Genomic DNA, 13,412 nt, shown 5'->3' on the forward strand with positions numbered 1-13,412 from the left:
GGGGTTATTAAGGTATATGAAGCATAGCACAGAGGTTTGGGGTAAAGAATATGCTAGGAAAAAGAAAAAATAAAGAAAAATGGTCTCCTTTCATCATATACATTGTTGCTTATAATCATCTCTGCTGAAGCACAGTGTCTTTCTTGTTTGTTTTAGAAATAACCCCTGGTTTGTGCATAAGAAAATATATTAAGTATTCTAAAAATGATTCCTTTTCTTCTCTGTGTAGCAGAGTCAGGGGTCAAATTCTCAGCTGCTGTAATCCCCGCTGGAGTTATTCTCATTCATTATTGAAATGGGCTAGATCCTGGGCTCCAGTAAGCCAACATAGCCGTATTGAAGTCAGTGGAAATGTGTTGATTTTTTAGTAGATTAAAACCTAGTCCTTGAAATGCAGAAATTTTGACTCAGCTGAGATCTCCAGGCCAAATTATTTTCACTATTTAGCACTGTCTGGCTTTTTTTTTTACAAGTCTATCCTATCGCCATTCAGCGTACCTAAAAAGAAAAATCCCTGCAGTCGTGTTATAACAGCAAGTGGCAAAACAACAGCCTCAGTTCTGCTTTCACTCTGCCCAAAACAATTTATAAATCAGTCTGTCTGAGGACAATCTTTCACCATACAAAACATCTCCTTTGTTGTTTTGTAACAGCCGCAGATTCCGTGGCACATTTTTAAAAAATCTTGTTTAACATTAAGAGGCACTATAGTGCACAGATCATCTCAGTGGAATAATGCACTGGTGCAGAGGAGCACTAAATCAAATGATAAATTGAGTGTAACATCGATTATGTTAGCTATGCATAGAAATATATACATTTGATGGTCATTATGACATGTGAATGTTCAAGACGAAAAGTGAAAAATACATTTCAAGTTCTGTATATGTGAAAAACTGACAATGATCTGTAATTTGCGTCTAGCATTAAATCCTATAAATCTGCTGGTGTTTTCAGCATTGAAAGCCTGATTCTAAATGGAAAGGTCATTATCGTTATTAAGTTTTATAAGAAAATCAGTACGTGTACTAGTATCTATTTAATAACTGAGACATCATGAATGTCAGTCTTAACACACTTTGCTGGGTGCTAATAACTCTTTAAGTGTACCCTTGACTCGAGTCGAAGGCAGTATTGGAATTTTTATATTATCTGAACTGCCTGGTAGCATTTAAAAGTACTTCCATAATAGCCAGGTAAAAATATAGTGACTTCACACAACTTTACCTAATTTTGCTCCTGTTTCAAAGGTTAAGCTGAACTTCTTGCTCCCCCCTGGTATAAGAACTGGATGTGCAGGCAGCTGAATCACAACGGACCTGTCCTACTTAACCATTCCCTGTATTTTATTGGAGCTTATTGTGCTTCCTGAGAAAAGTATGTGTCAGTAATGACAACAAAATGAAGCCTTTTGTACCCAAAATAAATGCCTGGCAAAACAATATTTGCATCAGTGTCAAAATTGCTTTTTGAAATGCATTGGTGGAATGATACTGTCTAAATATAAAATATGTATTTATTCAGCAATTTTTAAACTTTTGTAATTCCTGTATTATAGTATCTCTAAATCAAGTCCAGTGGTAAGTTGATACAGCATGTTTCTTTTTCTATTATATATTTAAATTAAAAATTGGAAGATGTAGTTTCTATTAATGAGTTTTGTAGGGGCCTTTTAGTATTATGTCCCTAGGCGAGTTCCTTACTTGATATGAAGTCCTCATAAGAGGTGCTTGTGCACTTGATTAATTCATAAATGGTGTTGAGGGCTGCATATTTGCACAATTCTTGTTAAATCATGGAAGTCTGCTGTTTCCCTGTACAATATGTTGCGAATTGTAAGGCCCATATTGCGCACCTAATCACACAACTCTAGAAGTCGTGTATTTTCCAAGTATTCTCATCTATGCAGCATTCATCTTCTGTGGTAAAGGTTGAGGTTCTTTGGCAACATTTATATCAGTTCTGACGCAAAATAGGCAGATAAAGAGAATATTCAGTTTGCTGAAACAATAAGATCAACAAAAGCAAATGAGTAGCCAAAAATATCCAAAAGTCTTCTATCACTGAAGAAAGCTCTTAGCAGCTACTACTACTTCAATATTGATCTGCATGAGATATGACCCTCCAAATGTACTGATATCTGTAGATTTTTACTAAACTTTGGGATGGGAGGTAAGGCTAGTTACAAATGTGTACGAAGGTTGCGATACTGTTTCCTGACTGATAAAATGTAAGTCTACTGGAAGAAAAATCAGTGAATACAAATCCAGAAGTTCCTTCCAACTAATTGGTGTAGACTAGGAGCAGGGTGTTTTTAGTGAAGCCCAGAGCACTGACCACTTACCAACATCAGCTGAGAATTCACCAATATTCAAGAGCTACTGTTAACAAATCAGTTTGCCAGGATTTTCAGAGAAGGGAACAGAAATGGGAAAAATCACTGCTATAATGAGTTCCCCTGAAAGCCAGACTCTTGTTGGCTATGTATTGCAATATAAAACTGGACCTTATTTATTTCTGTGCAAATAAGACGACAGTTGTTAACAAATTGTTTTGCTAAACACACTGTCCATTTGAAAGACACAACTTGTTCTATATTGTTACTGTTGATGCTATAACAGGAGCTCTCTTGCTCTACTTGCATAAAAAGACATAAAAACATATGGACAATCTTTTTCTTCAAGGCAGTAGGCCTTCAATTTTCTTTTTATTCAGGAACCAAAAGAAAATATCTGACTCTAACCTTGTACTCAAAGACTTTTACCTCAGAGGAGGCTACTTGAAGTTCTTAATTCTCATCTGCAAAACATATCCACTTTATGTAAATACATTTTTTTGAAAAATACGTAAATGATTTTTAAGGTACAAAGAGAAAGCTAAGTTGCTGGGTTGATTACTAGTTTCTAATATTTTTTTTTTTTTTTGTTCACCGTTCACTTCTTTTCGTGTTTTTATGTGACAGAGAATTCAAGAAAATATAGCAGCATCCCAGTAGTATTTAAATGAAAGATGGCAGCTTAGCATGGCCAATACTTCGAGTCATTATGTACCAATGGGTCAGACCACCCTGGAAGTATATTTCTAGATTATGCCATTTGTCTGTCTCTTCTTTTGTAGTTAAAATGTTTAATTTTGAACTTGATTTTAATCTGGCCTCAGTTTCTTTTCCTGGTCAAAATAAGAACAGGAGAATTTAACAAAATGTAGGTTTCTTTCTACTTCACTTTTCAGCCACTTTTCAAAACAATGGAATGCTCAATGTGCTCAACTTTGCTGTAAACTGTGCTGAAAAAAAGAAAAAAGTCCTGGCACTGATAGCACTAAACTGAAAAAAAAAGCATTTGATATTTTACTTTAAAGATCTAAAACATAAGCAAGATCAGTTTAAAAAGTTTAAAAAAAAATTTAAAAAGAAGTCGGAACTGATAATTGAAATTGAGGTAGATCCAACCCCTTGTGTCAGAAAAATGTGAAAGTTTACTAAATTGTAGAGGCCACATTCAGGTAAAGTCTTAAGGACGGGCCTAGATTTCAGCTGGTGAACAGCTGTATTAACTCAGGTGAGACTGCTCAATTGCTTGTAGACTCGTGTGTGAATAAGGTACTTCACCAAATCAAGGCCATTGTGCAAGAAGAATACAGTGTCAGTGTATAACAACCACGCTCCCCAGGAAGGAACTTTTTTTTGTGTGAAAAAGAAGTGTTGTTACAGAGGCTGCATGTGATTGGGCTGCACAGTGTTCTTTGTTTCAACCCACTAGGGTGCTGTCTTTTCCCATATTATTATTATTGCATGCTCTGCAGTAATTTAACATCTCAGAAAGCTAATAGTTCTCCTTAAATTGTAGCCTGCATACCATTACTGATAGTTACAGTAGAGTGCAAAGTCTATTTGCACACTACACATCCTATAGTGGGTTTTTTTTGCAAATCAAAGAACATCACTGGAAAAATTCTTCATGCCCAATATCTCAGAAGTACTGGATCAAGTTCAGCCTCTGAGGTACGCAAAGGAAAATCTCTTTGCAACTGATGGGTGATGCTTCTGCTTATACTAGTAATGAGGTACCATATATAGTCTATTGCATAAATAGCACTACAGATGCCTCAAAAAGGGGCAGAGCGCTGTTCCTATTGCATCTGCTTTGTGCCGCCTCAAGAGCACAAAGAAACTTAAAGCGGCTTTGTGTAGGAGTAGTAGTACACAATAAGGTGTATCTGGCACTACACTGACAGCCTTACACACACACCAGAAAATAGAGTTTACCAGGGGAAATAGGCAAAGTTGCTGTTTTACTGCTTTACTGCTATTTCTTAGAGCTACTGTGGTACAATTTAGTAGTAAGGGCACGTGTGGAAAGCTATACCATGGTTTAAAGGGAGCTTACAGTTTTTTGTATACACAGTACTCTGTGATGCCGGTGTCCTCCAGTTATACATGTCCAACATGTGCAGCAGGGATACTTGCTTTGGTTCTTCCACTAATGCTGTCTGACACGGTGCCCTGGGGCGGCCTGCTGGGAGATTGGGTATTGTTGAACTCTTAAATGGTCAAGCTTCAGTTTTACATGTCACCATACGGATAGAAGATTAGGCAAAACATAACAAGGCTTGCACTTAGAAAAATAAAAAGGAGCTGACATCCTGCTTAACTGCTTTCGTAGAGATCCAACAAAGAAATGAGCACAAATTAGAAACTTCTAGGGCAAAAGAAAAACTGTCGTCTTTACATTGACAGAATCAGGCCATAATCCTGCTCCAAATTTCCATTAAAAAAAAAAGTGTGGGGAATGTAAAGCTGAATGATTATTTACATTACAGTATAGGCCTGACATGAGCATCAAGCAATCAAGACTGATGATCAGGAGAAGGCTTCAGTGGCTGCTCAAATCAGTTGTCCAGGTGTTGTAATCTGGGCTCAACACAAAAAGAGCTGTACTTCAAATATTCTGAACTAGCTCTAGCTCTGGAATTTAGTACGTGGTCTACATGCAATTGGTAGTAAAAAAAAAGTCTCATGTCTTAAGTTTCAGTGGTTCTCCAGCCTACATTCCAGGTTAACTTGTCACTTGTATAGCAAAAATCTTAACAGTCCTGAAATGTCCTTGAAAAAAAGTCACATCATAACACAGCCTGGTTAATGACGCTGCCATAGTAAACTGCTTTGTGCTTGTACCTGGAGGCTTGCACTGTGCACTACAGACATTGCTGGTGGACTCAGAGCAGTTTTCCCTCCTGGTGGAACCGAAGCTGAAGCCATGCCTAGGGGCAGCCCTGTCACATGCCCCATTGCAATGTGGACACAAGGTCCTCCAGCATTTAGCTCCCTGCACATGCACAGTGTGTGCCCAGGACAGACACATGGCCTGAACAGTCATAGCTGTAAAGGTATTATGTGGGCATAGGGTTATAGAGACAGAACACATCTTGCTAAATAAAAACCTAGACCTTTCCTCTCTACACTACACCATATGACAACATAAACATGAAAAATAAAGCCAGTTCAGGTTCCTCAGAACTTCAGTTTGCAGTGTGGATAGTGTGACTGAGTATGGGAATGGATTGACAATTACCATCATTACGGTTATATCACCTCTGCCCACAATTATCATAGAATCACAGAATAGTTTGGGTTGGAAGGGACCTCTAAAGGTCATCTAGTCTCCAACTCCCCTTCAAGAAGCAGGGACATCTTCAACTAGATCAGGTTCCCCAAAGCCCCGTCCAACCTGGTCTTGAATGTTTGCAGGGATGGGGCATCTGCCACCTCTCTGGGCAACCTGTTCCAGTGTTTCATCATCCTCATTGTAAAAAATTTCTTCCTTATATCTAATATAAATCTACCCACTTTTAATTTAAAACCATTACCCCTTGTGCTATCTCAACAGGCCCTGCTTAAGAATTAGTCCCTGTCTTTCTTGTAGGCCCCTTTGAGGTACTGGAAGACTGCTATAAGGTCTCCTCAGAGCCTCCTCTTCTCCAGGTTGAACAGCCCCAACTCTCTCAGCCTGTCCTCACAGGAGAGGTGCTCCAGTCCTCTTATCTTCGTGGCCCTCCTCTGGACTTGCTCCAACAGGTCCACTTCCTTCTTATGTTGGGGGCTCTAGAGCTGGATACAGTACTCCAGGTGGGGTCTCACCAGAGCAGAGTAGAGGGGGAGAATCACCTCCCCTGACCTGCTGCTTTTGGTGCAGCCCAGCATATCGTTCATCTTCTGGGCTACAAATGCACATTGCTGGCTCATGTTGAGCTTCTCATCCACCAGTACCCCCAAGTCCTTCTTCTCAGGGCTGCTCTAAATCTGTTCTCCTCCCAGCCTGTATTTGTGCCTGGGATTGCCCTGATCCATATGCAGGACCTTGCACTTGGCCTGATTGAACTTTGTGAGGTTCTCACGGGCCCACCTCTCCAGCCTGTCAAGGTCCCTCTAGATAGCATTCCTTCCCTCCAGCCTGTGGTTATTATATAGTGCTTCCTTTTGGGAGAGGCAAGGTGGGGAATTGCATTCCCCTTCCAGTTTCCCTTTCCTATTTTGCCAGGCTATGCAAACATCCTAGTAGCCAGAAGTGAGACTTCTTATGTTCATTCTCACTGGCTAGCCCCACATGGTTAAGACACAAGGGTTTAGTATCAAACTCTGTCAATATTTTCTATATGACTGAAAAAGAAAATGTGGCTATGTTAACATTAGCAAATGATGTCGAGCAAAAGGAGCAGATCTCTAGAGAAAAACAGTTGATTCTGAGGACGTAAATTCTTCACTATGCCCATTTGTGTATTTTTTTTTTCTTCAGGTTAGTCCTAGTTTGGTCACGTGGACTGAGTGTTCTTTTACGGCTGGAGAACATTAGGTGTGCTCCTGGACGCATCCCAGGGTACTGTATAAAGCTATATAGTCTTTGAAGGTACCTCACACAAATGTTAGTAGCCAGAATTCTGCTCTGTACAAACTTTACTATCATTGCTGACATTGATCTTGATGAGAACCGTTGGTCATGCAGTCTGTAAAGGCACAAAAATTTAGTCCTTCTTCCACTGCTCTGAGCACTGCAGGGAATGGCAGGATGAGCAAGACAGGATTACCAGCACTTGGACTAGTTGCAAGATTATGAATTGGAGACTTCGGTAGTGCAAATAGTAGCAGATAAATTGAATAGTAACCTCAAAATCTTTCTTCTCCCAGACAAAATCTCCAGTTATCTCAGATTATTTGTTTCGACAACACTGAAAACTGGAAAAAATAAAACCAAGGGAGTGAAGGTTAAGCCAAATATTTGAACAAATACATTGCAACCTACCATGTGTATTTTCCTCTCCCGTCAAATGTTCCCTATTTTAGCTGGCTTTTGGCAACTCTACTGGATTACAGAAAACTTAATCCAATGTTAGTGATAATCCACTAAAAAATGCAGTTTTTTCAACAAATAGTGGAGATGGGAATGTCCATATGTCTGTATGTCTCAGAGTATAACCAGTCAGTCCGTTACAGAATAAGACTAATTAGACAAATGTTGAATTTGTCCAGGATACCATTTAATTCTGAAGATGAAGCAAGAGAGACAAAAATGCAATGGGAAAATTCTTGGCTCTCCTAAAGTCAATGGGAGCTTTCAGAGAGGCCAGGCCTTCAAGCTGTATGTTTTGTTTTTCTTCAGATGTCAGTTACCTGCATACAACATAAATACGATGTGGTCAGAGAAGTGTACAGTGAATGGCTGAAACAGTTAACAAAATCAATAAATGTGGGGAAAGTAGATGAAAACATAAACCAGACTGAGATATTTTTTCCAGACTGAGATTTTTAAGTCTTCTGTATTTTGTCATTTGTTAAACCACAAATAGTTATAAACAGAGCTGCAGTTCAGAGAGTCTTTGTTTCTAACATAAACAAGGTATAGAGCATAGCTCTGTATGTCAGCCAAACATGACTATAAGTTACAAAAATGATATATATGTATAAAAGAAGTGTCAGACCCTAATTGAAAAATTGTATTTAGACATGAAAAAAATATAAGGTACACACTTAACTCCAGAAAGGCAGTAAGTATTTAACAGAAGATAACCTAGTTTAAATTAATGCATACATTATGCTGTATCTGTGAAACTAATTTAATTAAATATACTGAAACTCAGAAACCGGGGAAGTTTGTATCATTTAGGTATCACTATTCATACTGGTGTGTCTGTCCTAGTTGTGAAAGCTTATACTTATAGAACCTACACTGAATATATGCAACTTTTAATTTAACTAGATCTAGGAGTAGAACAGTAGACTGCATCAAATTGGATTAAATATACAGCAGAATTTCTTTTTTTAACAGACAAACTTTGCAGAGTCATTTATAGGAATAATATTTTTCATCTAAAATGGCTGTATTTCTTATTAACCATGTTGTATCATAAAATAAATCTGTAAAATATTCATTTAAATACTGATTTTTTTCATTTGATTCACTTTTTTCCTAATATAGCATTTTCTGAACATCATGAACATTCACTTTCAAATCATTACTCTAAATTCTTTTACAGTTTGTTATTTAGAACCAAAAAGAAAAAAAAATAAAAAACTCTCAGAGAACTGTGTTAGCCCCTAAGTGTTGGTGCTGCAGGCTCGTTTAGCTGCGTACTGGGTCACAGCAGTCAGTGCAGTAAACAATGTTCCAAACTTCCAAAGCCTGCAGAGGTCAGTATAGCAACATCAACAAGAAATTATATAGCTCCGCTGACTAGATTAGCAGTCACAAATATTTATCATTAAAACACACAAAAAAATGATGTATCGTTCTGGATGCTACTGTAACTGTGGGACTACTATGGTATGCGATGGTTGTTCCCGCAGACCTCATCTACTACTGCAGATGCTAAAAGTTTTAAAGAAGTATTTTTGCATTTGCATGTGTTAATTATAAAAGGGTTAAACATATTTTTCTTGAGAGTGTCTGAGAAAAGTTGGATGGGCATTATGGAAAACTTAAGCACACTCTTTGGAAGCTGTCTTCTCTGCATTGCCCTGTCAATGACCTCCACTGTGACATTGAAGGAATACCCTCCGTGTGGGTGAGAAGTAATTTGCTTCAACAGCTCTTCTGCCCCAGACATGTATAAAAAGGAGACTGTAAACACATACCCTACGTTTGCTTTGGCACTGACAGAGCTGACACCATCAAAGTCATTTGGAGCAGAACTTCTAGATGTTTGTGACAAGCTAAACCAGGACGAATGATTCAAACAGTAAATGTTAAGCTCCAAGATCAGTGCAATGAAATCTCCAAAACTGAAAGGAAGTGACACATAAATAGTGCTAATCAGGCCCTTGAACAACACCATATTAAGTTTATTTACCCTGTTGAACAGCTTTTCATGACCTGCCCGCTCATGGCACTAAAAGGCTGTTACATTAGCGTTTCACTCCACATTCTCAATTGTATGTTACAGAATAAGCAGATGCTCAGACATGGCATTGGGGTTCGCAGAGAAAGATTTTGAGAGACACCAGTTGGGGTCAGACAGATATGATTTGCTTCCTTCAAAGCAGTCCACTTAGGTAGGCAAAAGTAGATACATGATACCCTTATGACAAAATTCCCCCTCCCAGGAAAAGTTGTGTATAAATAAAATACTTTTATTTCAGAAGTCTGAAAAAGTTGAGAGTGAGCTTTTTGTCTCGTCAATACACAATGAGTATTCTTGTATCATCTGTCCATCATAACACTAGTTTTGTAAGGCAGACACTGAGATGTTGGAAGTGCTTCTGCATTCATTTATTTCATTTCCCTATGGACTTTCATATAATGCAGGTCTTCATATCTTTATGCCTTCACAGTTTCTCAGAAGAAAATATGAATTGCTCAAAACTGAGTAACTTCACCAAAATTATCTGAAATGGAGAAACCATGCTGAAAATGAGTGATAGGTCAGATGCTCTGCTGCTTGTATTTATGCATCTCTACTCGAACTTAAAGAAAATTGCACACAGATCCATGGCAGTGGGAGGATTACATTTGAACTTTCTTGGCCTTAAGAGACCCGTTCTGAAGTACATATTTCTCTATCTATGCATATATACAATTATATAGAAATTCAATAGTGTTGATGCCTACATAAGTCCAAGGTGGCAAAGTAAAATGATAAATGACAAAACGTGTCTAATTTTACTTACTGTCTCTGCAAATCTACATTGTACTAGTAAAGATTCATGAAATTAGTAGTGCTTGGATATATGTTTGTTGCCCTCAGCTTTTAGTATAGTGTTCTGCTACATGAGAGAGTCATAGGTTCGGTATCCAAAGCGTAGGGAAGGTTTAATGCAGCCTCATCAACTCCCAATCAAAAACTATCCCTGAGAAGCTGCTAAGAGCCAGTTATAAGAAATTTAACGGGTGGTAGGGAGGTCACAGAGAAAAAGTTTAAACGTATATTAAATCTCAACTTCTGAAACAGCTTGCTGCCCGTAGCAGCACTAGCATGACACTGAATCAAGTACCTGCTTCATGTGGTTCCTGCAAAACTGAGTGTAAGGATTTCTTTCTCTGCCACACTCATAATTATCTTTCTGAGAAAGACATAAAAATGCAGTTCACAACCTGTCTCTTCATATTGTAAGTATTGACATGGAATGTTTCCCCTATGTATTTAAAAAAAAATAATTCTATTTTGTCACTTAAAAGAGGAGATAGGAATCTGTAAACAAATGTTAATGCTTTAAAAAAACCTCCCTGTTTTTCACTTAAATCAACATATTCAAATAGCAAAGGAAGCTTAAATAGACCAATTCACATACTTTTATTTTTTAAGATTATGTGGGCTGAAATGAAAAGCCAAAAGTTTTCTAAAATAATCATAAAGTAGCTTCCTCTTTGACATTCTGTTCATGCATGGTAGATCTCAGACCAGATAAAGCAACAGCATAGATAGAGAAATTTTGGTCTGAACCTGGAATAAAGTACAGTAACTTGAAATTCAAACAAGAAAGCTAAAGGTGAGCAGGCTAGAGCTGGTAATATAGACCTTATCCTCACAACCTTGCTTCTTAGTCACTTGTTTCCCTCTGTGCAGAATGGATGCAGAGTGGAGATGAAGGAGCTCATCTGAGCAGAAATGCTTCATCCTCACTTAGCACAAATATGCATGACTGTTCCTGGTTCTAATTAATTAAAGTCCATCCTGTAAAACAAATGAGACTTAAAACATTTGTAATTTCAGTAGGTCCACAGTAACTGTAGAAGTGAACATCAAAACCTTATTTCTTTATTTGTCATCATCACTATATTTCTCACACCATCAATGGCTTGTATCAGACATCAGAGGACTGACTGTTATTCATGTCTTCTTCATTCTCTAAATATTATCAGTAATATTTCAATTTTAAGTCAATCTTGCAACTGTCCTTTACCTCTCCTCTGAAACCCAGGATTCATGGGGAGGGGACACAATCCTCTAGAAAATCTACAAGTCCAAGAGTGCATCTTTATTTCTTTCAGAGCAAAGTATATTTGCTGAGTCAACAATGAAAGACCGAACTGTTGGTAATGCAAAGCTCAGACAGCTACACTCAAATGTTTTCAAGAAACACAAATCTACCCTAAAACACTAGTGGTGGCCCACTACTGAAAAAAACCACCGCATTCAATCTGTGGTCAGGGAGTGTGTAGCAGAAGTACGACTGGATTCAGAAGAAGAAAGATAGCATGAGAGCACACTTTCTCCAGTTCCCTGCAAAGATCTTCTTTGGCAAAAGACAAAACCAAACTCAGCATATAACCTTACTTCTTCTTAATACTTGCCAAAATAACCTCCTTTCCCTGCACCTCCCCACTTATAAGAGAAGCTTGAGAATCTGTGAATAAAACAAAGCGACAAAAACAGCCAATGGAGGCAATAGATGCTCTTAATGTGATCAACAGTCAAGTAGATTCAGTGCTTCTCAGTCTCTACACAAAAGCAGTGTGTGACCCTCACAGACATTTGGCTAACTAGAACTTTTTAACAAAATCACACACTTGTGCAACAGGTACATGCAGTTGTATGTGTAGCACCCTGGGCCACACAACAGAAATCATCATACACTAGAAATCATGAACATTTTGCTGCACTATGCAGAAGATATCCTCATTATATATAATTGGAAAACTTATTTTCCTCCTGCTGCCCTAATTTGTTTTTTTTTTTTTCTCTTAATTTTTAAAATTCTCCATTGGCTTTAATTAGCTTCTCTCTGAAATCACCAGCCAGGTGAAATTAGAGCACTTTTTAAGTTTAAAAAATGCAGTTGGATTTTTCCGAACTTTTTTTTTTAAGTTGAGCTTTATTCCCTGAGGCCAAACCCTCCCTGCTCTTACTCATGAGAGTAGTTCTGTGCACTTCAGTGAGGAAGCTTTTCAGAGGAAGCAGAGGAAGGTGGATTTTGGCCCTAACGGGATGTACAAAATCTCTTCTAAATATAAATGTAAGATATATGAGACAGATTCTCACTGAGGGAAATCAGCAGTGTTCTTAAGTCAATGAAGCTAAAGCCATTTACAGGCACTGAAGAATTTTCCTTGTGTTTTCATACTTTACAAGTCTTCATCAAATACTTATCACATGTGAAATGCTACATTTTTTTGCTAATGACATTTCTATTTCTTCATTTAAAAACTCATCATTATATAATCAATACCAGTGACTCAGCCCTCACTACTATGACAGAAGCAAATTTTACCTAAGAGAAATCATTTGTGTGGTCTACATGACATGATGTATCCTTAAGTGTTTCATTGTTAATTAAGAAATTAAGAAATAAGCCATTTAAGAAATATGATAAAAGATATCATTAGCTGCAAAATAATACAGCTCTGAGCTTTAAAATGTTCTACTGGAGCTCTGGAGGTGGAGACAGTCATGTCCTTGTGATATTTCAGTGACAATTTCTATTTTAAGTGTCAAAAACAACTCTGCTATCTGGAGCAAGTAGTGTAGTATTCTCTCCTTTTAATATTCTAATCGTGAGGTGTAAAGTGAAATGGTTGCACAGTGTAATGGTGGTAAAGAAGCTGAGTGTCAATGAGACGGGAAAGGTGACAGACACGGAATGAGTCCCCAAGGTGCTCTCCAAGTGCATTGGATAAAGATTCCCCTGGGAAATTTTTCTCATTAGTTCTCAGACACAGTTCAGTAATTCAATAGCACCAGGTTACCATTAGTCTCAAGACCAAAATATGTTACTTTCCATGCTTTAGCTCCTTGATTTGTATATGTCGTTTTACAAGAGAAAATTATGAGATTGTCTATCATTCAAAGTAAGTTCATATGTTGTTTACATACCTGAGGATGATCCTTGACAAGAAAACTGACACTCCTATTACAAAAGAGCATACAAATTAAACAGAAAACAGACACTTTTTTATATTTGAAACTGCATTAATAAATGATTG

This window comes from Chlamydotis macqueenii, chromosome 1, assembly GCF_036417535.1.
Source record: "Chlamydotis macqueenii isolate bChlMac1 chromosome 1, bChlMac1.mat, whole genome shotgun sequence".
In the NCBI taxonomy this organism is placed as follows: domain Eukaryota; kingdom Metazoa; phylum Chordata; class Aves; order Otidiformes; family Otididae; genus Chlamydotis; species Chlamydotis macqueenii.